General features: G+C 43.4%; 1 protein-coding gene across 3 annotated transcripts in view; it reads right to left on the bottom strand.

The window, feature by feature from the left end:
- Window positions 1-27,709, bottom strand: part of n4bp3 (NEDD4 binding protein 3) — a 121,088-nt gene that overhangs the window by 22,190 nt on the left and 71,189 nt on the right. Inside the window, exon 2 of one of the 3 annotated variants that reach the window (XM_041193893.1) lies at window positions 15,924-16,013. The exons of the other annotated variants lie outside the window; for them this stretch is intronic. The gene's annotated coding sequence lies outside the window, so the exon portion shown is untranslated. The remainder of the gene's footprint in view (window positions 1-15,923; window positions 16,014-27,709) is intronic. 3 annotated transcript variants of the gene reach the window in all.

Below are 27,709 nucleotides of genomic sequence, written 5' to 3'. Positions count from 1 at the left end.
CCAACAACTCATCAACACCAACCCCCATCCAGGACCCTCCACCCATGCCTGTCCCTCTGTCCCCATCCCGTCATCCAATCCCAGGCCCGGCCGTGTATTCACCATACCCCCTGACATTCCCCTCTCCGATGCTGAACGTTCAGTGCTCAGTAAAGGACTTAGTTTCAAACCCTTACGCCCTCATCTCAATGAATTTCGGGCTCGGCACGATGCTGAACTCTTCTTCTGCCACCTTCGTCTCCGTGCTCACTTCTTTGGGCAGGAGTCCTCTCCCGGTTCAACGGATCCTTTTATCCACCTCCAATATTCTCCCTCCACCTGGACCCCTCCCTCTGGATTCTTACCTTCTCTTGATCTTTTCATGGAGAACTATCGGAGTGACATTAGTCGTCTCAATTTCTCTGCTCCTCTCACCCATTCTAACCTGTCTCTCTCAGAACTTGCTGCATTCCGTTCTCTCAGGTCCAACCCTGACATTGTCATCAAACCCGCTGACAAGGGTGGTGTTGTTGTTGTCTGGCGCATTGACCTCTACCTCGCAGAGGCTGAGCGTCAACTCGCAGACACTTCCTCCTACCTCTCCCTGGATCATGACCCCACCACTGAACATCAAGCCATTGTTTCCAGGACTGTTACTGACCTCATCTTCTCTGGAGATCTTCCTTCCACAGCTTCCAACCTGATAGTCTCCCAACCTCAGACAGCCGGCTTCTACCTCCTACCCAAAATCCACAAACAGGACTGTCCTGGCAGACGGATTATGTCAGCCTGTTCCTGCCCCATGGAACTCATTTCTTGCTATCTTGACTCCATTCTCTCTCCTCTTGTCCATTCCCTTCCCACCTACATCCATGATTCCTCTGATACCTGACATCATATCAACAATTTCCAGTTCCCTGGCCCCAACCGCCTCCTCTTCACCATGGACGTCCAATCCCTCTACACCTCCATCCCTCACCGGGATGGTCTGATGGCTCCCCGCTTCTTCCTCTAACAGAGGCCCGAACAATCCCCATCCACCACTGCCCTCCTCTGTCTGGCTGAACTTGTTCTCACACTGAACAGTTTCTCCTTAAATTCCTCTCACTTCCTCCAAATAAAAGGTGTGGCTATGGGAACCCGCATGGGCCCCAGCTATGCCTGTCTCTTTATGAGGTATGTGGAACATTCCTTGTTCCAGTCCTACTCCGGCTTCCTCCCACAACTCTTTCTCTGGTACATCGATGATTACTTCAGTGCTGCTTCATGCTCTCGTCTGGACCTGGAAATATTTATTAATTTTGCTTCCAATCTCCACCCATCCATCATTTTCACATGGTCCATCTCTGACACTTCCCTTCCCTTCCTTGACCTCTCTGTCTCAATTTCTGGTGATAGAATGTCCACCAATATCCATTAGAAGCCTACCAACACCCATAGCTACCTCGACTACAGCTCCTCACACCCCGTTTCCTGTAAGGACTCCATCCCATTCTCTCAGTTCCTTCGCCTCCATCGCATCTGTTCTGATGATGCCACTTTCAAAAACAGTTCCTCTGACATGTCCTCCTTCTTCCTTAACCGAGGTTTTCCACCCAAGGTGGTTGACAGGGCCCTCAACCGTGTCCGGCCCATCTCCCGCACATCCGCCCTCACATCTTCTTCTCCCTCCCAGAAACATGATAGGGTCCCCCTTGTCCTCACTTATCACCCCACCAGCTTCCGCATTCAAAGGATCATCCTCCACCATTTCCGCCAACTCCAGCATGATGCCACCACCAAACACATCTTCCCTTCACTCCCCCGGCGGCATTCTGTACGGATCGTTCCCTCCATGACACCCTGGTCCAATCCTCCATCACCCCCTACACCTCAGCCCTCTCCCACGGCACCTTCCCATGCAATCGCAGAAGATGCAACACCTGCCCCTTTACTTCCCCTCTCCTCAACGTCCAAGGGCCCAAGCACTCATTTCAAGTGAAGCAGCATTTCACTTGCACTTCCCTCAACTTAGTCTACTGCATTCATTGCTCCCAATGCGGTTTCCTCTACATTGGAGAGACCAAACGCAGACCGGGTGACCGCTTTGCAGAACACCTTCGGTCTGTCCACAAGCATTACCCAGACCTCCCTGTCGCTTGCCATTTCAGCACTCCACCCTGCTCTCATGCCCACATGTCCATCCTTGACTTGCTGCATTGTTCCAGTGAAGCTCAACGCAAACTGGAGGAACAGCACCTCATCTTCTGTCTAGGCACTTTACAGCCTTCCGGACCGAATATTGAGTTCAACAATTTTAGATCATGAACTCTCTCCTCCATCCCCACCCCCTTTCCGATTTTGCACCTCCTTTTTGTTTTTTCCAATAATTTATATAGATTTTTCTTTTCCCACCTATTTCCATTATTTTTAAATGTATTTCCATCCATTGTTTTATCTCTACCGTTTAGCCTTTTTCAATTCCTTCACCCCACCCCACCCCCACTAGGGCTATCTGTACCTTGTTCGTCCTGCTTTCTACCCTCAATTAGCACATTCCTTAGATAATATCACCAACTTCAACACCTCTTTGTCTTTTGTCTGTGACATCTTTTGGTCATTTCCACCTATCATTGGCCCTCTATCCAGCTCTTCTTGTCCCCCCCCCCAAACCAGCTTATATTCACCCCTTTTCTATTTTTCCTTAGTTCTGTTGAAGAGTCATGTGGACTCAAAACGTTAACTGTGCTCCCTTCCACAGATGCTGCCAGACCTGCTGAGTTTTTCCAGGTATTTTTGTTTTTGTTTTGGATTTCCAGCATCCGCAGTTTTTTGCTTTTATACAGATATTTGTGCTTGTTACATCTATCTCTTGTTGCTCAATGTTCTGTTAATACACAAAAATCTGAAGCCCAAGAGAATACTCCCACCACTGAAGTGTCTTTTTTCCTAATTTCCCATGTCAGCAATCCGACGGCCTCTAAACATTGCTGCCAATTGTTGAGCTGTACAGTTTTGTGCTGTGGGCATAGACAAAGCAGAGGCAAAAAGGGGAGGTGACTAACCCATTCCACACATCAAGCTTCCCTTTAATTATTCATGTTGAGTGTCCTTTTTAATGTTCACATCTTGTTGTAAATATTTGTTGAAATCGGGGTGCTATGTCATTGGAGGGCTGAAGAATTAGCGATTCTGACAGAGCAAGAAAGCGGAATTAACATACATACAGTTAAAATGACAAATCACTGAAGCAGCATTGGGTTAATGATGTATCACTACCGATACGAGGTCAGTCTCTCTCACTGTCAACACTTGTTCAAGTTAGTTTCTCCAAATAAATTATCATTCAATATTTGATATATTGAAAAATGAAAGTTGAATATTTTTTTTAGAAAGGGCATTGAGAAGGACACTGGCTATGCGACAACTGTTGGGTTGTATATGGAAAAAACCTTGCTAGATCTACCCTGATTATCAAAACTTACAACGGCCTTCGGGACCAAGATGGCCCAATGATGGTACAAAGAAATACCATCTGCTGTTTCTCTCCCACTGGATGATGGGCATATTCATCAGTATTTGGAAGTTGTGTTGCATAAAGACCAGAAAGGTTTCTGTCATGGTGAGACAATGCATGCAGAAAGTGGAGGAACAAGGTGAAGCAGGATTTTATTAGATTTTTAATACCTGAAATTGGCCAAGGATTGTAAGAATGGAATCCAATAAAAAAAATCATTGGCAATTACACCCACCTCCACACAACCCCCACTCCAATTTTCCCAAACCCAAAGTTTGTTTCAAAATGCACTACAGTCCTTTGATGCCACATTCAGATAAACGTGCATCATGTTTGAGGCTGAAAACATGGATTTCTATTGACTATTCAATTCTGGTAGGTCATTGCAACTAACGTCAACCTAGTCCTGCCCAGCACATATTCACACATGCATTTGAAACTAACAATGGAAGAAAGTAAAACCAACAACACTAAAGAAGACTCATAGACGTTTACAGCACAGAAGGAGGCCATTCGGCCGATCGTGTCTGCACCAGTCAACAAAGATCTGATTACACTAATCCCATTTTCCAGCGCTTGGCCCATAGCTCTGGAGGTTATGGCAACACTAGTGAATATCTAAATACTTCTTAAATGATACGAGAGTTTCTGACTCAACCACCCTCTCAGGCAATGAGTTCCAGGCTCCTATCACCCTCCAGATGAAAAAATTTCTCCTCAACTCCCCTAACCATAACCCTAATACATTTAAGAAGTATTTAGATATTCACTGGTTATTGACCCCTCTACTAATGAAAAAGCGGCTTCCTATCCACCCTATCTATGCCCCTCATAAACTTATACACCTCTATCAGGTCCCCTCTCAACCTTCGCTGCTCCAAGAAAAATAACCCCAGCTTATCCAATCTTTCCTCATAGCTCAGACCCTCCAGCCCAGGCAGCACTGGTAAATCTCCTCTACACCCTCTCCAGTGCAATCACATCCTTCCTATAATGTGGTGACCAGAACGGCACGCAGTATTCCAGTTGTCGTATAACCAGTGTTTTATACAAGTTCCAGCATAATCTCCTTGCTCTTGTATTCTCTGCCTCGACTAATAAAGGCTATCTTCACGGGTCTGTGGATATGCACACCAAGATCCCTCTGATCTTCAATACTTTCCAGGGTCCTACCATTCACAGTGTGTTCCCTTGCCTCGTTAGCCCTCCCCAAGTGCATTACCTCAAACATTTCTGGGTTGAATTCCATTTGCCACTACTCTACCCACCTGAACAGTCCATTGACATCCTCCTGCAGTTTACGGCTATCCTCCTCACTATTTACCACCCTAGCAATTTTCATATCATCTGTGAACTTCTTGTTATACCCCCTAAATTTAAGTCCAAATCATTTATGTACACCACAAATAGCAAGGGCCCCAGCTCTGCACTGGAAACAGACTTCCAGTCACAGAAACATCACTCTACCATCACCCTCTGCTTCCTGCCTCTCAGTCAATTTTGGATCCAACATGCCACTTTGCCTTGGATCCCATGGGCTCTTACTTTCTTGACCAGTCTGCCAGGAGGAACCTTATCAAAAGCCTTGCTAAAGTCCATGTAGACAACATCAAATGCATCACCCTCATCAACACTCCTGGTTACTTCCTGAAAAAATTCTATCAAATTTGTCAAACATGACCTTCCCTTAACAAATCCATACTGACTACCCCTGATCAATCTGTATCTCTCCAAGTGCAGATATATTCTGTCCCTCAAAATTCTTTCTAGTACCTTCCCCACCACTGAGGTTAGACTGACTGACTCAATTAATAATCAAACATTTATTTATTTTAAAACAATACAAACTATATACATTTCATCCATATTATCTAACAGTTATTCATTTATTTACTGTTTATTCATTTATTTACCAGCACGTTTTTTCATTCGTATTTATACATTTACAATGAATTTGAACCACTAACATCTCCAGGATTATACTTTGGTTCTGAAACTCAAAACCTGGGTAACATTTTTGCTTCTGTAATGCTCAACCTATTCCCTCAGCATAGACCAGGTAATCCAACCAAACCTTTTCTGGTCTGCAGATAATTCAGTCTCCATATAGTGATAAATATGCCAACATCTAATGAGAAATAAACATGTGGCACTATCTCTTTGGTATCTATACGATCTTGATTAAGTGCTCCTCTTCACACACTACTGCATACATGGGTATTATTCTGAGGCACACCTTGGTCTTTTGGCAGAAGAAGCAACAGAAAAGCAACACAGGGATAAATAAGGAATTTGAATACACAAAATTATAAGCTCCAAGATGTACCAGACAAAACTGAAGGGCAGGAGGATCTTTATTCAATGTGAAGTAAATTCAAAAGGTGGGAGAAAACACACAAATTAACTACTTTGCTCCTCATTTGCTCAGCCTCAAACAAAGAAACTAAAAACAAAACCCAGAGATGGGGAATCCTATGGCACATGTATTGAGGCCAATTTGGATTATAAATAAGCAAAGCTTTTGCCAGATCAAGATAATAACTATTTGGAAAAAAAAACAGATCACTCAACGCACCTCTTTTTACAAACATCCCACATATTTACCCACAAAGTGAATGGGCCCTTCCTTACCACAATGGTTGTTGTCCAGGAATAAATTCTAAACCAGAAGGAAAATACCCAAGCTACACAAGGCAGGGCTTGTGCTGTAAATTTTACTGAGTATCACCAAATTAGACCATGGGAGTCTTAATTTTTCAGAATAGTTTATTCTTTTTCTTTTGAACACAGCTGTATTGAAAAATGGACTGATCTAGGTGAATGATCCATCAGATTGAGATTTCCAATATTCAGGATGAGGTCACTGTTTTTTGCTTACAGTACGCTCTGAACAGCCATCTGGATCCTCATTAAACTCCATAAACTCATGGAAATCAACAGAGCTCCCCAGCTGGTTTACAGGAAACAGCCTGTGCATACACTTCTGATGGAAACAGATTTTAGTTAAGACTGTCAGGCCTCCAGCAGTAGCCCTCGAGGCAATTCTCCCTCACTAAATAAGGAGCCATTTGGCCAGTATAATGCCCTTGCTAAAACTGAAATGTCTAGCTTTGGAACAAGCTTACAAGATAGGCCCGAGCCCTGTATCAAACGATGACATACCAGTCGGCCAACATCTGCTAAAGCTGCACAGCATTCCTGAGGCCAAGTCAAGGAAAATGGGAGAAGGCAGTCTTAGTGAATGCTCAGCAGAGTCAATGCATTCAACCTCCGTCCACGTTTCGCCAAGAGACTGTTGCACTTTTCAATCAGCTCACTTTAAATTGCTGGCCAAGCAGTGAATTGGCCGCAATACAAACCATTTGTAAATTGGCAGTTTTATCTGCAGCTGATAAATTAATTTTGAACTAAGCAGAAAACATTCCTACACTGGTGAAAAAGATCATGTACAAGGCAAGGTCATTCCGCCCGTTAAACTAGCTTTATCAAATATATAGAAATCAAATGGCAAACAAATGTTTCCTTTGACCTCGTGGTAAAGGGGGAGATGTATTTCCAGCATCTGATGTTTTTGAGGTGCAGGCTGACAGATTATTTGCTTCCCCTGCCTGAATAGCGATGAAAATTCACCTGCTGTCAAAGTTACGGTTCAGAGGGAAAATCCATCTTGTGATTTTGCAGGGCTTTCTCAATTTAATGTAATCATTCAGCCTGGGGAAGAGGAATTCTGCTCCCAAAAAAGGAACAGAAAATAAAAGACAAAGAAACAATGTAGGACAAGGAGTGTCTGCCAATCAGTTTAATGCACTGCATGGCATCTGCACAAAGGGAGGAGGTGTACAGCTGCCTTAAAGTAAAGGAGCAAAATGACTTCTATTATGTACCAAGACATGTTACAGACATAAAAGGGGAAGGGACAAAGTGAACCATGAAACAAAGCAGGAGACAATACCTAAAACTGGAAGCAGTATCCTGACAGGAGAAACAGGAGAGAAGAAATGGAAATGTTTACAAGAGGAGACCCAGGGCACTGGTCCTTGCTGGCTGATGTTGCAAAATCCAAAGGCGGGGTGAAGGGAGGAGAAACCTGACTCAGGAACGGTGACCTCAGGGGATCAGGTGGGGGATAACGGGTCAAATGTAGAGCTGGAGGTGGTTAGAGAGTGACAGAGGGGTGAGGTCATGAAGGAGGGGATTTAGATCCACGGATGAGAATAGTAAATGGTTCATCGGAGGGATTGGCAGACAATGTAGGTCAGCGAAGACAGCAAGCAGGATGTAGTGCAACCTGGAGAATAGCCAGCAAGAGTTTTGAATGAGCTCAAGTTCAGGGAGCAGAGCATTGTAATAGTAAAGCCTGCATGTGACAAAGGTGTGAATGAGGGATTCAACAGCTGATAGGCTTTGGTGACCAGTAAAATGTTTGTACTGGAGAGGAGAGGGTGGTGGGCAGAAGCTGAGCTTGCGGCTGAAGAGGACACACAGGCAGTTAAAAGGCCAGTAAATAGCACAGTGGGCAAGGACACTGCTTGGCCTGGAAATTAGGCACAGAGATTAGGAAAATCTTGGTTTCGATTAAAATTTGGGCCAGGTTAATTAATGGTGGGGAGAAGGGAAATGAAGGAGAAACACTGTGAACCAAAGTCAAGGTTGGGTGAAACCTTGGGCATTTTTCAGATCATATCATCTAGACTCCAGCCAGGTTTTCACATCACTATGAAGCTAAGGGACAATAGTGGGAAGGCTGGATGCAGTAGATTAATTTGTTACCTACTGGGTGTAAGAGATAAAAAACATAACTAATGTAGCAAATGTTTGTGGGGGTGGGGAGGGAGGGGGTCAAAGCTCTGCTGAGTTAGCCCCATCTCCTGCTGCAACTTCAGTGGAAACACAGCAAAAAACAGCGGAAATGGTGGTTACCAAAGTTTCTCCGAGAATTTTGCTGGCCTTGTGGGAGAACAGTAGATTCCTTGCAGAAATTTAAGGTAACCTCAGGTTGTGAAAAAAGTAAGCCAGAAACATAGACCTGAACTTTTGAAAGTTGGAAGGGCTCCACACCTTAACCAAAATGGCACCAGAGTCCCAATTCTGGAAGTCCCACCCCCAAACCCGGCATCGACTATTTTTGCTGGGGAACAGGTGGGCAGGGGACGGATTGCACTTTGCACATCCGTGGTTCACGGAGGCAGCTGCATATGTAAAAGTGCATGGAGTTGGGTAGAGGGGCATGGATTGGCATGAACGATCTGAGGGGGCCATAGGCAGTGGGTGGGGGTGGCCATGTGTTAGCAAGGATGAGGCATGGGCAGTATGTGGGGGAAGGGGGGGTTGGTGAGAGAGTGTGAAGGGTGAGTGTTTTTTGTTTTATTACTTTCATTGTAACTGGGACAAAGTCCCAGAGCACCAAGATGGGCCTTTTAACCAGCCCACCCAACAGCCCTTGTGGCTTCCTCCGATCTGTTTCCGGGGTTGGCGGGTCCAGTTCCTGTTAGCTTCTACCCGTCCCAGAGCAAAAATCTGAAGGGTCAGTGTACTTTCTCCCGAGTTGGGTTTGCAAAGTCGGGATTTTTTCCGATTCTGCGCTCCTGACTCAGCAGCGGAAATTCAGCCCGTAATGTCTCTCCCTAAAGCATAGGAGCAGCAAAAGAAGCAAACTCTGGCTTCTCCAATGGCTGGATGAATCATATAATACAAGACCAGAAAGATATGGTGAAAAGTCAATCTGAAACGTTAGTCTTTCCCTCTCCATGGATGCTGCCTGATCTACTGAGTGTTTCTGGCATTTTCTGTTTATATGTCAAGCTAGAAAGAAGCCTGGTATATGCCATGTTATCCTGAGAAGGCACTAAGGTTGCCTTCAATGTTTTTTGAACATTTTTTGTCAGACTCATGTGAACAGGTAATTAGGCAACACATCAGAGGGGCACTATTACTTGTATTTGACATGATCTATTTTACTCAGCAACAACTACTTGCATATATAGAAATATTGTTTTGTGTATAGAATGAGTCAAAGTACTTTGCAGTGAAAGAACAATGGAAGCATCCAATCAGAAGAGAAATTAGAAGTGACGGAGGCTTGCAGAACAAAATGAGGGCCTAAGGAAAGAAATTTTAAAAAGGCAATATCGCTTTTCCATTCAACTCCTTCCCACAGTACATGTGATAGATACCTTATGAATGGGAAGCAGAACTATCAGAGGCTCCTCTTCAATGCTACTTATGGATCGAGCAAGTGGATATTATAAAGCACAAGACATTCATAAAGACACCAGGAGGGACCAGCATCTATTAAAAATATCTCCTTGGGCGGAAACATCCCAGATTTGCACTAAGTGCAGTCACGGGCAGGGAAAACAATGGGCAGGATATTGAGTTCGTCGAGCGGGGGCGGGACCCACTCGCTGATGCGTAAAATGACGCAGGATGATGTCAGGCAGAACTCCCGACAACACCCCGCGTCATTCAAATTTTGGCCGTTTAAAAACTAATTGAAGTGGCTAAAGGACTTGCCTATCCAACCTTAAGGTTGGCGGGCTGGCCGGGAGCCCTGGCGGGCTTCAGAAAAAGCATGAAACCTCATCCACCGGCGGGATGAGGTTTCATGTAGGTTTTTAAAAATGTAATAAAAGTTGAATTAAAAGTGATGTACATGTCCCAACTCATGTGACAATGTCCTATGAGGGGACATGTCAGGGAAATTTTATTTGTCTATATTTCACATTTTTGAATTTGGCACTGATCTCCCTGAGGCAGCATTTAGCCTCAAGGAGATGAGTGAGCTCTTTCACGTGCATGCACAGAAGAGCGTACTCTCGGCTTAGGGAATCCCCCTCCCCCGCCTGCACAGGGAGCGCATAGTGCTTCCTGGCGGACGTCACACTGGGCAGGCCTTAATTGGCCCGCCCACTTAAAATGGCTGTGTGCCCCCTATTGAGGCTGCCGATCGGAGGCGCGCCTGCACACGCTCGCTCCTGAACTTCCCCCCCAATGTTTTACCAAACGGCTGCAATGGTGGCTTTTCATGCCATATCAGCCCAAACCACCGCATTAATTATGCATTCCCAGGATACATGCCGTTTCTATGGCGGGTGGGCTCTGATTCGCCTGCCATACCATCACCTCACCACTTCATCACGCCAAGCATCACATTTAAAATACAGCCATACTCAATGCTTCCAGCCCAGGACTGCTGCAAAGAAGACATGGCCCCGAAAGGCAAGAAGACTGCAGCCTTTGAGCGCCTTTTGGATGCCATGGAGGCCTGCTGTGATGTCCTCTAAGCCACCCACATACGGCTGATCTGGTAGGTAGAGACCTGCCCGTGAGCCTCCCTAAAAGTGATGTGGTGCTGTCTGTGAAGCCTGGTGCTGATGACTGTGAGTTCTGACCAAAGCAAGGTCGGCAAACAAACCTTGATGTCCCAAGCAAAGTGGAGCTCACCAGGTGCACGCCTTATATATGCTGTTGTGAAACATGTCAGCATGTTTTCCCATTGACATGGGTGGATGATCCAGGGGGGGCGGGTGGGGGAGGGGGTGCGGAATAGATGAGTCCCGTGGGCTGGCCTTATAATCATATGCAGATGTATTACAATGGGGTTCCCAACGTCCAATGGCAGGGAACATGGCCCTCCATCAACGGGTTGCGTGGACGATTGCAAACTGGTTTCACGATGTCGTAAAGCTGATTTTTGGCCTTCTTGCCATATTGTCCACTCACGCCACCAAACATGCCCGACACCAGTGGGCATGGAAAATCCGGGCCCTTAGTAGAACAAATGAGTCAATTCTGTCAAATAGCCACCTGGAAATCCCCATGCTAACACCGAGGCAACAGTGATATGAATTGTATAGCAAAATATGCAATCATTTAACTGACCCTTGGGGTAGGGAAAGAGAACAGTATAAAACAGACTTACTTACCCATATTTTTTCTCAGTCCTTAAAAGAGCCTCTCGTTTACAAATGGCAGTTTCTGCTTCTTGAAGCAGAGAGAATTGTAAAACTCTGAGCTCGAAGGTCAGTAGCACCATTATAAGTAGCTATTTCCACATTTAATCCTGTAATCACCAAGTCACCTCACTAACCCCTCCATGGTTCCAAATTTAGCTCATCACAAGTAATACGAGGCTTAGTGGTTTTGTTCATCTCGGGCCTCTTCAGTCAAGCTAATTTAGGTAGTATGGACATGTAACTTGAATACAGATACCAGCACTGTAAAAACTAATGCCCCACAATTTAAACTAACAGGTGCCATTTTGGTAGACAGATTTGCTTAAAAAAAAATTCATACGGAGCCAGTCAGAACCACAACCAAATGCAGAACAAATCAACATCAAAAGCAAAGATAGACCAACACTTTCATCTTTAAGACGGATTTATTTGCAACAAGATCACAGGCTGCAACTGTGATATGGAAGAAAAGAAAAATAATGTTACTAAAAAAAGCACATTTTTCACAGCTTGCGTTGCTTATTTCCCCTCTACAACAGCTTCTATTTCCACAGTCTCCTCATGCATAGAAGGACACTTCCAAGATGTTTTATAGATCAGAGGGAAAGAATGGATGCCAAGAGAGAGAGATCAGGAAAAATGCTGTAAGCTTATTTAAACAGGAGGGTTTCAAAGGCAGTGGGGAGGGTGACATGACAGAGTTTGAGTTACCGAGGGTAGGGAAGTGCTGGCTGAAAGAGTGGACTGGAGGGAGTGCAGGATGCAAGGTGACTAGCCCTCAGAGCTGGGGAAGTGCATGCAGCAACGAATAGCTAGAGATTGCCAGGGTAGGATGGGGTAACACTATAGAAGGCTTTGAGGTGAGGGCAAGGATTTTCAAATCAGCTAGTGGAGTTTGGAAACTGCTCGATAGTGGAGTGGGGTGATTTCCTGCAGCTGATGGTAATGGGATATTGGAGCAGTTTTAATTTCTGATGGCAGAGACTAGCTTAAAGAGCTGCAACAGCATTTGGGGAGGAGGTAGTGGCATGCAATCCTGTAAAGGTGAATAAAACCTGCCTTAGTAGCAAAATATAAGTGTGAGAAGATAATTCAGGTCAGGAGCAAGGAATAATCCTAGGTTCTACACCTGCAGAATTGCAATTGCGGTAAAAATAAGCAAAATGTGTTGGGAAGGGAGAGAGAGCTCAGTAAAGCTAACAAAGGCACTTTACATTAAGATGAAAACACAGAAAAATAGAAAAAATATTAAAGATAAGGGCCCTTTATTTTAATGCATGAAGCATTCACAAGAAAGTAGATAAATTAATAGCACAGGTAGAAGTACTGATTTGATTTGATTTAATAGCCATGATTTGGCTGAAGAGTGAGGGAGCTAAGGCCAGAATCTTCAGCTTGGCAACGCATAAAATGACGCGGGGTGACAGGCATGTGTCCTGACGTCACCACGTGTCATTCCAATTTTCAGTTCAGCGGGCGCACATCAGAGTCAGCTGCACACCTGCCGAACTGTCAAAGGCCTATTAAGGCCACTTAACAACTAATTAAACCACTTAACATAGCTGCCCTACAACCTTAAGGTTGGCGGGCAGGCGACGAGCCCAGGCGGCCTTCACATTTATCATATTATCCACGGGCGGGATGAGGTTACATTTATAAGTGAAATAAAGATTTTCATTAAAATTCACATGAGGGGACATGTCCTAATTTTTTTCTTTCTTTATTAACATTTTTGAAACTCAAACTGATCTCCCTGAGGCAGCTCATACGCGAAAGAGAGCAGGCCCTGACTCAGCCTCCTCCCCCGCCCCCACCCCCCGCCCGCACAGGAAGCGTGTCACGCTAGGCGAGCCTCCATTGGCCCGCCCACATAAAATGGTGGTGCGCAGCCGATCACGGGCGGCAATCGGCTGTGTGTACGCCCGCTCTCGCCCAAAACCCCGACGGGGAGAAAAATCTCCCCTAAATGCTCCAGGATAGTTGGATTTTAGACAAATTGCAAATGCAGAAGGGGTGGCTTTGATAATAAAGGATGGACGAAAGGTAATAGAGAGGAAGGATCATGGCTTTAAAAATGAAGATGTAGGATCATTTTGAGTGGAGCTAAGAAACAAGGAGCAGGAAACAAAGGGGCTACTCTCCTATGTAGGCTAACCCCACCAAACAGTATGAGTAATGTCAGGAAGAGTAAAAATCAGAAAATTAGAGGTGCATGTCATAAGGATAATACATTAATTATGGGAGACATTAATCTTCATAGAGACTGGGCAAACCAAATTGTGTGGAGGCTAAATTCATGGAATGTATACAAGATAGTTTTCAAGATCAGTCTGACAAGGAACCAACTGGGAAACAGGCTAATTTTGGCCCAATTGTGCAATGAAAAAGGGTTGATTAATAACCTTGTAGTAAAGGAGCTTGTAGGGAAGAATGATCATCATCTTATGAATTCTCTATTAAGTTTGAGTCAGATTTAGTTGAGTCCAAAACTAGGGTCATAAATCTGAACAAAGCAAACTACATACTTATGGGGGGAGAACTGGCTAAGGTAGATTGGGAAACTAACTTAACAGTATAACTGTAGATAAGCATGGCACATATTCACTTCATAATTTACAACAAATATATATTTCCCTCGAGGAATAAAATACCCACAGGAATAGTGGCCCAACCATGGTTAACAAGAGGAGTTAAAGATGGCATTAAATTAAAGGAAGAGAGTTATAATGTTGCCAAAGATAATAGGAAGCCTGAGGCTCGGGAAGATTTTGAAGTTCAGCAAAGACTGACCAAGAAATTAATGGAGAAAAAAGAATGAGAGTACACTGGCAAGAGGCAGAAACTAACTGTGAAAGCTTCTATAGTTTGTGAGAAGAAATTAGTGAAAGTAAATGTGGGCCCCTTACAGGCAGAGACAGCAGAAATTACTTTGGGGGAATAAAGAAATGGCAGAAACGAAGGAATGCTTTGTATCTGTCTTCACCAAAAAACATTCCAAAAATAGTGTGGAACCAAGAATGATGAACTTAAAGAAATTGCTATTATTAAAGAAATAGTATTGGAAAAATTAAGTTCACTAAAAGTTGACAGGGCCCCTGGATTAGATAGCCTACACCTTAAGGTTTTAAAAGAAGTAGCAACATAGTGAATGCGTTGACTTTGATCTTCCAGAATTCCACAGATTCTAAAACAGTCCTCATGGATTAGAAGGTAGCAAACATAACCATGCTATTCAAAAAAGAAGTAATTGGAAAAAAAAAAACAGGGCCTGAATCTTCTGGTCAATGAGTGGGGGCAGGCCCCACACTTCAACACCTAAAATGACACGCGGTGACGTCAGGCGTGTGTCCCGAAGTCGCTGCGCGTCATTCCGATCTTCAGTTCGGCGGGCATGCACTGGAGTTGGCTGCGCCCCTGCTGAACTGTCAAAGGCCTATTAAGGCCATTAATCAACTAATTAAGGCACTTGTAAGGGCTGCCCGCAGGTGAAGAGCCCAGGCAGCTTTCGTATTTTTCATGGAACCTCATCCACGGGTGGGATGAGGTTTCATGAAGGCTTTATTAATTTAATAAAATGGTTCTGTAAATTGATAAACATGTCCCACAATGTCACATGAGGGGACATGTCTGAATATTTTTTCTTTCTTTTTTTCAATTTTTCACACTTAAATTAATCTCCCTGAAGCAGCTTCTGTGTCTCAGGGAGATTTTTGCGCTCTTCCACGCGCATGCATGAAAGAGCGCACGCCCCGACTCTCCCTCCTTCCCCCACCCGCACAGGTAGCTCTGAGCGCTTCCGGGTGCGCGTCATGCTGGGCGGGCCTTAATTGGCCCACCCACGCAAAATGACGGCACGCAACCGATCGCAGAGAAAGTTCTCGCCCAGGAAAATATAGGCTCGTGGGAAACATCAGTAGTAGGGAAAATGCTAGAATTTATCATTAGGGAAGTGGTAACGAGGCACTTAGAAAATCAGAAGGGCCCAGATTTTGCTGTGGTAATGCCTGCAAAACTGTTAGCGTTCATCATCAATATTCCAGATTCTGACAGCAATTTTGGGAGTCCGCGCATGCGCAAAATAATGCAGAAATCAGAAGGTGCTGTCTGTGAGTATAGGCTCCTCCATGCCACGGAGGTTCCCCTAGGATGTAATCTCCATGATTTGACTACTACACTGTTAATCTTGCTCTAATAACTCTTGAAAAAAGTTATGCTTTGTTGAATGAAGTGTAAGTGGCATGTTAACTTCACAACAACTATTAAGACCCTCACTAGCCCTGAAAAACAAATTTTATATTTAGATTGTCAAATTTTTCCATAATGGAAAAAAATCTACACTTGTTAATTTTGTTTCAAAGTTTCTTTATTGTAACTTCTATCTTAATCCAATTGATTCATTTCACTATCTGAAAATTTAACTTAAAAGTAAAGGATATTAAGTGCTTTTAACTTGCTGGTTTGCTGTGTGAAAATTAATGTGATTGGTTCCTTACCTGCTTGCTGGCACATGCCAAAACAGGCCCTTGATTTGATGCTGTCAGGTGAGGGGCAAACCATCCTTGCTTCAGCACTGACTGCAAAACCTGGGCCGATATAATTAAGCAGAGTCAACACAGATTTATGAAAGGAAATTGTGAGACAAATCTATGAATTTTTTTTGAGATAATGATGAGCAGGGTAGATAATGGAAACCAGTGGATGTAATGTATCTGGATTTTCAAAAAGAGTTCAATAGGTGGTGCACAGTAAGTTGTTACACAAAATTAGGCCTCATGGGACAATATTAACATGGATTGAGGTTTTGTTAACAGACAGAATCATTTTCTGGTTGGCAGACTTTAACTATTGGGGATACCATAGGATCTATACTTGGACCTCAACTATTTACAATCTATATCAATGACCTCGATGAGGGGACCAAGTGTATTCAAGACAGAAATCGATAGATTTTCAGATACCATGGCCAGAATTTACCGTTGGCGTGCGGGCACACGACCGACATGCCCGAGCGTAATGTGACGCGCGATGGCGTCAGGCGTGCACCCGACATCATCGCGCACTTGCATGACATTTCATTCGGCGTGCCAGAGTTGGCTGCGCGCCCGCCAATAACTGAAAGATCTATTAAGGCCATTAACGAGCTAATTAGCTTTAAGTTGACTCTGCCCTTCCACAGTCACATGAGATGGAACATGTTTCATTAAACTTTTAATGTCCATTTTTTTTTAAAAAGTGCTTCAATCTCCCTGAGGCAGCTCCGTGCTTCAGGGGGATTGAAGGGCTCCTTCTTGTGCATGCGTGAACAGCGCACCAGGCCCACTCTCCCTCCTTCCCCCACCCGTACAGGTTGCGCTCAGGGCTCCCGCTCACGATTCACGCAGGGCAGGCCTTAATTGACCCGCCCATATGAAATCGCATTACGGAGCTGATTGTGAGTGGCAGTCGGCTCCCCGACTGCCCCCGCCTGTTCCCGCTGAGCCCGCCTGACAAGGAAAAAATTCAGGCCAAAGGGAATAAAGAGATATGAGGATAGTACAGGAAGATGGAGTTAAGGTAGCAGATCGGCCATCAGTTAAATGGCCTACTCCTGCTCCTAATTCTTCTGTTCTATGTGGTCTGAGATATCACCTGTTCTGTTGAAGGGTCATGAGGACTCGAAACGTCAACTTTGTTCTTCTCCGCCGATGCTGCCAGACCTGCTGAGTTTTTCCAGGTAATTCTGTTTTTGTTTTGGATTTCCAGCATCCGCAGTTTTTTGTTTTTCTTTCACCTGGAAGGTTGATTTATCTTGTCAGAGACGTGCAGGTGCCAATGAGAGTTGTAGTCAAGGGTTTCTGGCTTTGACAGCATTAAAGTGATGGAAATTTCAGCTGATCTACACTTAATTGTCAGGCAGGATCAGTACTGCCTTTGATTTGGGTCTCCCCAGCACTGGAGGTTGTCTGAATGAACACAGGGAGCAGCATGGCTCAGAAACTCAGTCATCTAAAGGAAGTTCAAAGAGAGTGATCAGGAAGGAATGGAAGGGAAACTATGGATAGGCTGGGAATTGAATAGCACAACAGGAAACTTGGCAGCTGGGAATCTCACAACCAAAGATGTACAGATCAATCACCACAATTCACATGACTTGCTCTTGCTCATAAACCTCTGGTCATCAGACAAAAGGAAAAAGAAAATATTGCAAAATAATACAGACCTTATTTCAATGAGCAGCTGAGGGGGGAAGCACAGATCAAAGTCTATTAGAAGATCAAAGTGAAAAAAAGAGGGGAAAATGCAAGATGTGAGAAAATACACGACTAGAAAAAGATTTTTGAGAATTTTTAAGAGAAAAAAATTAAAACGGATAAAATTTGTAAATAAAATAGTGAAGAACTGCTACAAATCATGCTCAATTTAAACAAAACTGCCTCAGGCAACAGACTGACAGCCACTAGCACTCCGCTGCTGCCTCACACAATGACCAGCCATGGGTTCACACCTGCTCGGAGGAGGTGAAGGAAATAAAATCAGAATTTTTGTTCCAGATAAAGCAGCCATGTCACCATAATCGTTCATTCCTATGCTACTGAGTAGGATGAATCACTAGACATGTGCAGTCAGTCATATTCAGGTGTGAATGAAGGGGAGTAGATAGTGAATAATCAGTGAGTAAATAACTACTATGCAGGGGCTAAAAAGACAACTTCCAAGTTTCAAAATACAATAACTATCAATAGAGTAAAAGCACTAGGGAAACTAATGGGGCTAAAGGTCGATAAGTAACCTACAACTGATGGTTGCAACCGAGGATATTAAAGGAAATAGCTGCAGAGATAGTGGGTGCACTGGTAGTAATCTTCTAAGAATCCTTAGATTCTGGATAAGTTCCAGAGGATTGGAAATCTGCCAATGTAATACCCTTATGCAAAAAGGGAGGGAGACAAAAAAAAACAGGTAACTATAGGCCAGTTAGCTTAACATCTGTTATTGGAAAAATGTTAAGAATCTATTATAAAGGATGTAATAGAAGAGCATTTAAAAAGCATATTATAATCAAGCAGAACCAGCATGGCTTCAGGAATGGGAAATCAAGCCTGCCAAATTTGTTAGAATTCTTTGAGGAGGTAACAAGCAGGATAAATAATAGGGGACCAATAGATGTAATATATTTGGGTTTCCAAAAGGCGTTCGATTAAGACACTGCACATAAGGCTACTTAATAAGATAAGAGTCCATGGTGTTAGGGGTAGTATATTAGCATAGATAGAGGGCTGGCTAACTGATAGAAGACAGAGTGTTGGGATACAGGGAGGGCACTTTCAGGATGGCAACCTGTAACTAGTGGAATGCCACAGGGGTCAGTGCTGGGGCCACAATTATTTACAATATATATTAATGAATTGGATGAGGGAAATGATTGTACTATTGCCAAGTTTGCGGATAACACAAAAATAGGTGGGAAGGCAAGTGGTGAGGGTGACACAACGAGTCTACAGAGTGATATAGGCAGGTTAAGTGAGTGGACAAAAACGTGACAGATAGAATATAATGTGGGAAAATGTCAGGAAGAATAGAGGAGCTGAATATTACTTAAATGGAGAAAGAGTGATGAAGGCTGCAGCACAGAGGGATTTGGGAATCCTTGTGCTTGAATCACAAGAAGCTAACAAATAAGTTCAACAGATAATAGGGAAGGCAAATGGAATGTTGACCTTTATTTCAAAGGGAATGGAGTATAAAAATAGGGAAGTCTTGCTAAAACTATACAAGGCACTAGTTAGACCACACTTATAATACTGTGAACAGTTTTGGTCCCCTTATCTAAGCAAAAATACACTGGCATTGGAGGCAGTCCAGAGAAGGTTCACTAGAGTTGTTCATGGGGATGGAGGGATTTTCTTATGAGGAGAGGTCGAGTAGTTTGGGCCTATACTCATTGGAGTTTAGAAGAGTGAGAGGCAACCTTATTGAAAAATATAAGATTCTTAGAGGGCTTGACAGGGTAGATGCTGAGAGGTTGTGGGAGAGTCCAGGACCAGAGGGCACAATCTCAGAGTAAGGGGGCGCCCATTTAAAATGGAGATGAGGAGGAATTTCTTCTCTCAGAGGGTAGTGAATCTGTGGAATTCTTTACTGCAGAGCGCTGTAGAGGCTAGGTCATTAAGTATATTCAAGGCTGAGATGGACAGATTTTTAATCAGTAAGGGAATCAAGGAGGATGGGGAAAAGGCAGGAAAGTGGAGTTGAAGATTATCAGATCAGCCATGACCTCATTGAATGGCGGAGCACTCGATGGGCCGAACTGCCTTCTTCTGCCCCTACACCTTATGGTCTTGCAGGACTGTACAAGTATAAGTGCAATGGTGAGAGGGGAGTAGGGAAAAGAGGAAAGAGGAGAAAGGCTACTTAGGACTATGTGGCTAGATTAGAAAGGAGGGGGAAGGCTGAAGGGCTGCTTTCCTCATATGATGTACAAAAACTCTAAACCCAGCACTGTAGGTGGCCTGACTGCTGAATGACTGCTCCATGAATCCTCTACCATGATGAAACTGCTTAATTTATTCTGAGTCTCGACCGGTTTAAAAAGTTTCACTTGTATTTGATTTCCATTTGTTCAGTCTCCTCTATGTTCTCGACTCAGTAAGGAGTAGGCCCCATGATTATCGCTAGAATCAACACTGAATATTTGATTTTGTAAACCAAGGAGATACACTCAAGAGGAAAGGCAGATGTAGCCATGACCAGTGACAAGACATTTGCACTGACAACCCTCCAGGATTGTCCTGGAGTCTACAGGAATTAAAGGCTAATCTCCAGGGCACTGTGAGTAATCGGCACAGAAATCATAGGAGCAATAAAAAAGCAAGTAATGTTCTTTGAATACTTGCTGTTTGCTAATTATAAGCATATTGAGACATATGCAGGTACAGCAAGCAATTAGGAAAGCTTATAGGAAGTTATTGTTTTTTGCAAGGAACTGAATACAAAAGCAGGGAGTTTATGCTTCAGTTATACAGGGCATTGGTGAGACCACATCTGGAGTACTGTGTACATTATTGGTCTCCTTATTTAAGGAAGGATGTAATTGCATTGGAAGCAGTTCAGAGAAAGTTTAGCAAACTAATAACTGGAATGGGAGCGTTCTCTTATGATAAAAGGTTCGACAGACTAGGCATGTATCCGCTGGAGGTTAGAAGAGTAAGAGATGACTTGATTGAAACCTATAAGATCCTGAGGGGTCTGTCTTGACAGGGTGGATGTGAAAAGGATGTTTCCTCTTGTGGGAGAATCTAGAACTAGAGGTCACTGTTTAAAAATAAGGGGTCGCCCATTTAAGACAGAGATGAGGAGAGTTTTTTTTCTGTCAGAGGGTCGTGAGTCTTTGGAACTCTCTTCAGCAAAAGGCGGAGGAAGCAGCGTCTTTAAATACTTTTAAGACAAAGGTAGATAGCTGCTTGATAAGCAAGGGGGTGAAAAGTTATGGGGGTAGGCGGGAAAGTGGAGTTGAGATTATAATCAGATCAGCCATGATCTTACTGAATGACAGAGCAGGTTTGAGGGGCCGAGTGGCCTACACCTGCTCCTAATTCATATGCTCATATGAGACATGGAAAAAATGCTATTTAACTAACAATCAAGAATAATCCAATTGGATACAGTCTATTTGCTTTCCAACAGGCATGGGAAGGTCATGCACCATGAGTTTGGGCATGTCAAAGGTGGGCTAGTTGGGGACCAGAGATCACATAATGACGCCTCGAGCAATAGGTCCAACCAGTGCTCCACATCTAATTCATAGCGAAGTGTTCAGTCTTTGTTCTTACATCTGAACAATGTGGTCTCTTCATGTTTACCCGTGTTCTTATAAGCAAAGTGAACTCAGGCATTTCAGATGCTGTCTTGTTTTCCAGCCAATAAGAATTATTCCACCACAACAATACAGCGTCAGTACGCTTCACTCTGATCCTGTTAGGGCATTGACATGCTCTCTCATTGGCGAGCTATCCGACATGCCTCCATCCTATCATGTCTCCACCCTATACATCGTTGTCTCAACTCCAGAGAGACACTACTTTGAAAATTAGTTAAAAAATGTAGGATATGTTCATTCAGAGGATGCCCCATTCCCCTCCACAGTATAGAGATTTCACTTACTTCCACCTCACCTACTGAAGTGCAACCACAAAAGCATGCAGGCATTACCAATTACAACAAACTTTCAAACTCTTTCAAATAATTGCTATTTTGATCTGCTGCCCAGCCAATACAATCAAAACGAAGGATATTCGATTGCAGCAGCTCATCAAAAATCTCCTCTGTTGAGGCACAGAAGCTCATTTGTCAATGAAAGAAAGGAATAGGTCAAATTGATCGAGAATTTCCATCATGTACAGAATAGAATAAGGAGGATATTACAGAGCCCTCCCATAACAATCTAGAATCAGTGCTTACTCAGTGGAATTTGAGATGTCCAAATTGGACAACTGGTCAACATGTTTGAAGGGTCTTTAGACATTAGCCAGTCCTCTCTACTTACAGATGACGAGCCTGCTGTACGATTCCAGCATTTTTATTTTGTTTTTGCCTAATTGATATTTTAGAAGATGGTCTAACATTTTACTTAGTTCAGTATTTACTAAATGAAAGTTTTTTTAAAAACTCAATAAGTAGGGCAACTCCAGGATGACATTTCAAATCCAGTATGCAACAGCAAAGTTTGAAGAGATTCCCCAATTTTAACATCCCCAAATTCCTCTATTTCTGATCTAGCCACATTGTCCCAAGTAGCCTTCTCCTCTATTTATTCCACCTCCTTTACATTTCTTGGACCGAGGCTATGGATGATAGCACTCATCACTGCCAGAGAACAGCAAGTCATTTTGGGATTATTTGACTGAATCCACAGGCATTTAAAAATAAAGAGCTTGCACATATAGGGCAGGATTTTGCCGTTGGCGAGCAGGGGGTGGTGCCAGCTCGCTGATGCATAAAATGACATGGGATGGTGTTGGGCGTAACCCCCGACGTCATCCCGCCCCTTTTAACTTTTCAGGAAGGGGAGCCCGCAGCAAAATCAGTTGCGGGCCCGCCGACCTGTCAATGGCCAATTGAGGCCATTGACAGGATCAATTATACAATTAAAGGACCTGCTGTCCAACCTTAAGGTTGGTGGGCAGACCAGGAGCCCCGGCGGCAAATAGAGGAAACATGAAACCTCATCCACTGGTTGGATGAGGTTTCATGCAGGGTTTTAAAAAGTTTAATAAACTTATTATGTAAATTATGAACTTGTTCCATCTCACGTGACATTGTCACATGAGGGGGACATGTTAGGGAATTTTTTTTTCTATTTTTCATATTTTTTAAAAGTGTAAGCGATCTCCCTGAGGCAACACTTTGAGCATGCATGAAAGAGCACACTCTCACTTTTGGGGAGTCCCCCCCGGCCGCATAGGAAGAACATAGCGCTTCCTGTCGGACGTCACGCTGGGTGGGCCTTAATTGGCCCACCCACGTAAAATGGGGGCAGGGCCCCCTTCTCCGGCGGGGATCGGCTACCCACCCGCCGGAGATTGGGTCAGGCCCACCCACCCGACAGGGCCCATAAAATATCTTTCGAGGACTTGGAGCATTCTAAAATGATTCACACTTTTGAAGTGTGGTCACTGTTTTGTAAGTAAATATGGCAGCCAATTAGCACAGCAGGCTGTACAAATAAACAATTACTCTGTTTTTGCTGCTGATGGTTGAGGTCTAAGTTTTGGCTAGGACACTCAGACAACTCCCTGCTCTTGTTCAAAACAGTAACTTTGCACAGTGTACATCCATAAGAGCTGAGGCTTTGTTTTGATCCCAAAAATGACACTTCTGACAATGCAACGCTCCTGGAATACTGCACTGAAGTGTCAGCCTGAGTGAGCATGCTCAGGTCAGGTCCTATATTCTGGCTCAAGCCAATAACCTCTGACTTGTAGATATGAGTCAAGCGAACACTTGCTGCATGGGGATTGCACATATTGAATGGTACTTTCCAGAATTACTTCTCACCATCCTATGAAACTTGTATGAAAACCATAATACTTCAGTCTTTATTAACCACATAAGTTTCTGCAAGTCCAGTAGATGCCGGGACACTGAATAAATTTAAGGAAGAGATAGCAAATTTTTAATTAGCAATGGGTCAAAAGGTTTTGGGGACAGGGCGGGAAATTGGAGTTGAGGCGAAATGAGATCAGCCATGATTATGTAGAATGGCGGGGCAGGTTTGAGGGACTGAATGGCCTACTCCTGCTCCTAGTTCTTACATAAGCACTCAGAAAACATCAGCATTAAAATTCTGTGCATTTTCATTTGATCCATCACTTGATCAGTGGTCTCTGTCTCAGACCAAGCAACGTGTGGAGACACCTCTGCCTCATATAATGCACAGCTGACTTTACAAGAAAAGTTCAAGAAAATATTGAATCTTACTCTCAGAAGAGACTTTAAGTTACAACTTCAGTCTTTTGACAGTGAACTCTAATGATACCATGGGACCTTTTGAACACTCTTCGAACAGAAATATTAAAATTCAAAAAAAGTGTCACTTTGTATTGCAAGTATTCACCAAGGAAACTCAAAAGTTATTGATGTAACTCCAAGTTTCATACAAGTGGGTTCCTGACTTTTCTTGTAAAGTCAGCTGTGCATTACATGAGGCAGAGGTGTCTCCACACGTTGCTTGGTCTGAGACAGAGACCACTGATCAAGTGATGGATCAAATGAAAATGCACAGAATTTTAATGCTGATGTTTTCTGAGTGCTTACGTAATAACTAGGAGCAGGAGTAGGCCATGTTACAAATCAAGCAATCATGGAGAATAAAAAGATAGACTGACAAAATAATTTTTGTTTGACTTAACAAGTCCTTGTGCTGATTCAATTCAGCCATTCTACAATTAAAGTATATTTTTAAAATACAGCCAAAACACAAGGGAACTCAGCGCCAGTCCTCACATCCATGCCAAATGCCATCTGCAATCCATCATGCTAATGAACTACTCCTGACAACCACATAGTTCATTGCCACAAACCTGTTATTAGGCTAAGTTGAACTCTGAATTCACTTTCTGCCGATGTAGCAACTTTAATTAAAATGCCTCCTCTCAGAAGCTACGTTGTAAAGAACTTATTCTGCATTCAGATTTCAGGTCAAACCCTGAACCTTCTCTAATGCCTCACAGCAGGCACACAGATCTCCCTCATGAAAGGGACTCAGCAAAAAACGCAATCCGCAATCACTGATATGCGCAGTCATAATCCTAAACGTTTGATTTATGTACAGTACCTCCTCCTGCACACAGACTTAATATGTCACTGTAGGAGATTAGGCAAGATGATGATGGGAAGCAGTATGACAAGATTATTATGCATAACATGACAGGTTGTCAAATTTGAAAAGTAGAAATGAAAGCAAAATCTCTAAAAGATAATTTACCCTAAAAGTAGCTTTCATGCAGCTGCCCCATAAATTCCCTATTTTTCCTGAAGATGGCATCAGTGATCTGGTGAATGCAGGATCTATGGTACCCTGGCTGATATTAGATATCCTATACTGCAGCATCAAATGAACCAGCAGCATAAAACTTTGGCCCCAATTTATGATGCTGCACTAATCCCTTAACATTGTGAATGGCCACCCCATCCCCCATGTCCTTAAACCTACAAAGAAATATGGGCATAGCTGCCCAAAACCATTGGGTATTGTGGCAAATTAGTGGTTATGGTACTACTTAGACCAACAGTTTAGAGATTAAGAGTTCAAATCTTACTGTGGCAAGTTGTGAAACTGAATTTAATAAATACTGTTATTTGTAGCATGCCAATAAAATAAAATGCACAAAAGTTGGGTTAAAAGAAATGGAATAGCTCTCTGAAGATTCCAATCCTCAACCACAGATAGAAGTAAGCAATGCAAAAGGCAAGGCATTTGCAAGCATCTTCAACCAAAGTATTGAATGGATGATCCTACACAGCTTTCTGCTGAGATCCCCAGTATCAAAAACCAGTTTCTATCCAATTTGGTCAGCTTCACAGGAGCAAAGGTCATGGGCCTTGACAGTATTCCAGCTGTACTGATTAACTTTGTTCACCAGAGCTAGCCATTTCCCTCAACAGTCTGTTCCAAAACAACACTCAACACCAGCATCTACCCAACAATGTGGGAGATTAGCTGGTCCTACATATAAGACAGGACTATTACAGCCTATCAGCACCCCAGCCACCTCACCACTGCACCCACACCACCCCCCCCTCACCCCCTCCCCAGAAAGCAAAATTGGTTCTCTCTCCTGGGAAATGCCATACAACATTTAAAAAACAACATACACAGGGTATCTTGCAACTGGATGTCTTTACATGGGTTTCAGTGTTTGTCAGGCAATCTTAGCACCAAATTGCTACAAGTATTGGATTCTGTTCAACTGCTGAAAGGGTAGATGAACTATTAACCAGTGAGTTCACTGAGTCTCTCAACAGGCTTTATTCAAGACTCAACTCAAGAGAAATTAATCTCTTGCCTTGTGCTTCAGTGTTCAATATGGCTCCTTTTATAGTGCTATTTATAAATAAAATCTGCTTTAAGCGTTGAAATGTCAGTTAATACTTATGCTAGAAGCAGTGTGTATGTTTTTGTTCTGCAGCAGGTAGCCAACTGTGGACAAGAATGCCTGGAAGTGGGAAAGTGTCAACAGTCTGAAGTTTTCCAACAGCCTTATCTAAAAATATTTCAGCTCTTCCGATAAGAGTTTCACATAAACAGAACTTTCTACAAAAGCCTTAGAGCTTTTAAAGGGGACACAATCAGAAATTCCAAAAAATTTGGAACAGAATTTTCTTTTGAAGAACAGGAAGTCTTCAGTAAATGGAATACACCAACAGGAGCTTCCAGGTGAAGACAAGTGCTGTTGAAACTTCAAGAATGTTGTAAGGTCATGGCTGGCTTGCTGTTCAGTGGCTGGACTGGTTTTTCGAGTGTGCCATTGGTAGCGGGTGGAAGGACAGGTGGCTCAGTTTCCCATTCCCAAATAGCAACTAAGCCTAGTTGCTAGAAACAAGACAGACTACATGGGTGGGCTCTGATCCAATTGAACGCAAAGTCAAATAGTCTCCTCAACACTTGCTGTACAAATGCAAAATTGGCACTGGGCTATGCGCATGGAAACATATTACAGCAGGAGTCACTACTTTTAGCAAAGGGCAAGATAGAGATTTGAAGTTTCTACTGATCAATAAAAGAATAGCTACCATAAATCTCTTTAGTTATCACTCCCCCAATATTGTAACCCAATATTGTATTCTCAGCTGTTTGACAAAGTTGGTTACACATTGGTGGATTCCAACTCAGAGCAGCTGGATGAATCTTCATTTAGATACAGGACCACCCCTCAAGAGCCTGCTCACAGGTTGGCTGAATGGGAAAAAAGTCACATCGATGACATGGTGGGGTGGAGGGCCGGAGATGGAGTAGCAACTGTGTTAGATTCAAATGGCAAGCTGTTGGAACCAAGTAAATGTAGTTTTATTCTTAAACTAGTCCAGGCTAAACCTTTTGTGGTCATGCTTACCCTAGGGCAACAACATTCTAAAAACTAATTGTGCTCATCAAGATTAAAGATGTCAATCTAAATAACTGCTGCAGTTACTCTTCAGATATATTCAATCCCCTTACCTTTTACCATGATTACTGGTTCCAGCCTCCTTTCACTAGAAGAACATCAGAGGCATTGAATTATTGTTACCAGGCAGGAGGGAGGCAAGCCTAAAGATAAGCTTTTGGCTACAATCGCTAGCTTCCCCCTCAACACATCATTGACACCACCCCTCACTCCGCAATATCCTAACACCTGTGCCCCCTCCCACCGATTCCTCCTTTCTTGAAGAGGACCAGCATTGCACTTTAATGCAGCTTATATGCTGCAAGCATAAGTAGAAATCAGTGCAAGATTCACAATTCAGACAGTGATCAATCAATCCTCCAATATAATCAATCCTTCTAAATTCTAGCACATCAGAAGAAAGAAAAACAATGAAAAAGCAACAATTTATGGCTCTCCCTGCAGACTGGGAGATCAATGCCCTGAAAAGCTGCTGATCTCTCATTTCTAGGTGAGAGTAGATTGATGATGAGACACAGGTTTAACGATTTGAAGCAGATGTCCTGATTAATAATAGCCCCGTGCTCAGCAGAGTTACTTCCTCTAATCCTCGGCGCCTTGGAGAGTGCCAGCACCGACCGGAAATTTCTTATTAACCA

This window comes from Carcharodon carcharias, chromosome 8, assembly GCF_017639515.1.
Source record: "Carcharodon carcharias isolate sCarCar2 chromosome 8, sCarCar2.pri, whole genome shotgun sequence".
Lineage (NCBI taxonomy): Eukaryota > Metazoa > Chordata > Chondrichthyes > Lamniformes > Lamnidae > Carcharodon > Carcharodon carcharias.
The sequence above is the reverse complement of the archived record's forward strand: the minus strand, read 5'-3'. Positions and strand labels throughout refer to the sequence as shown.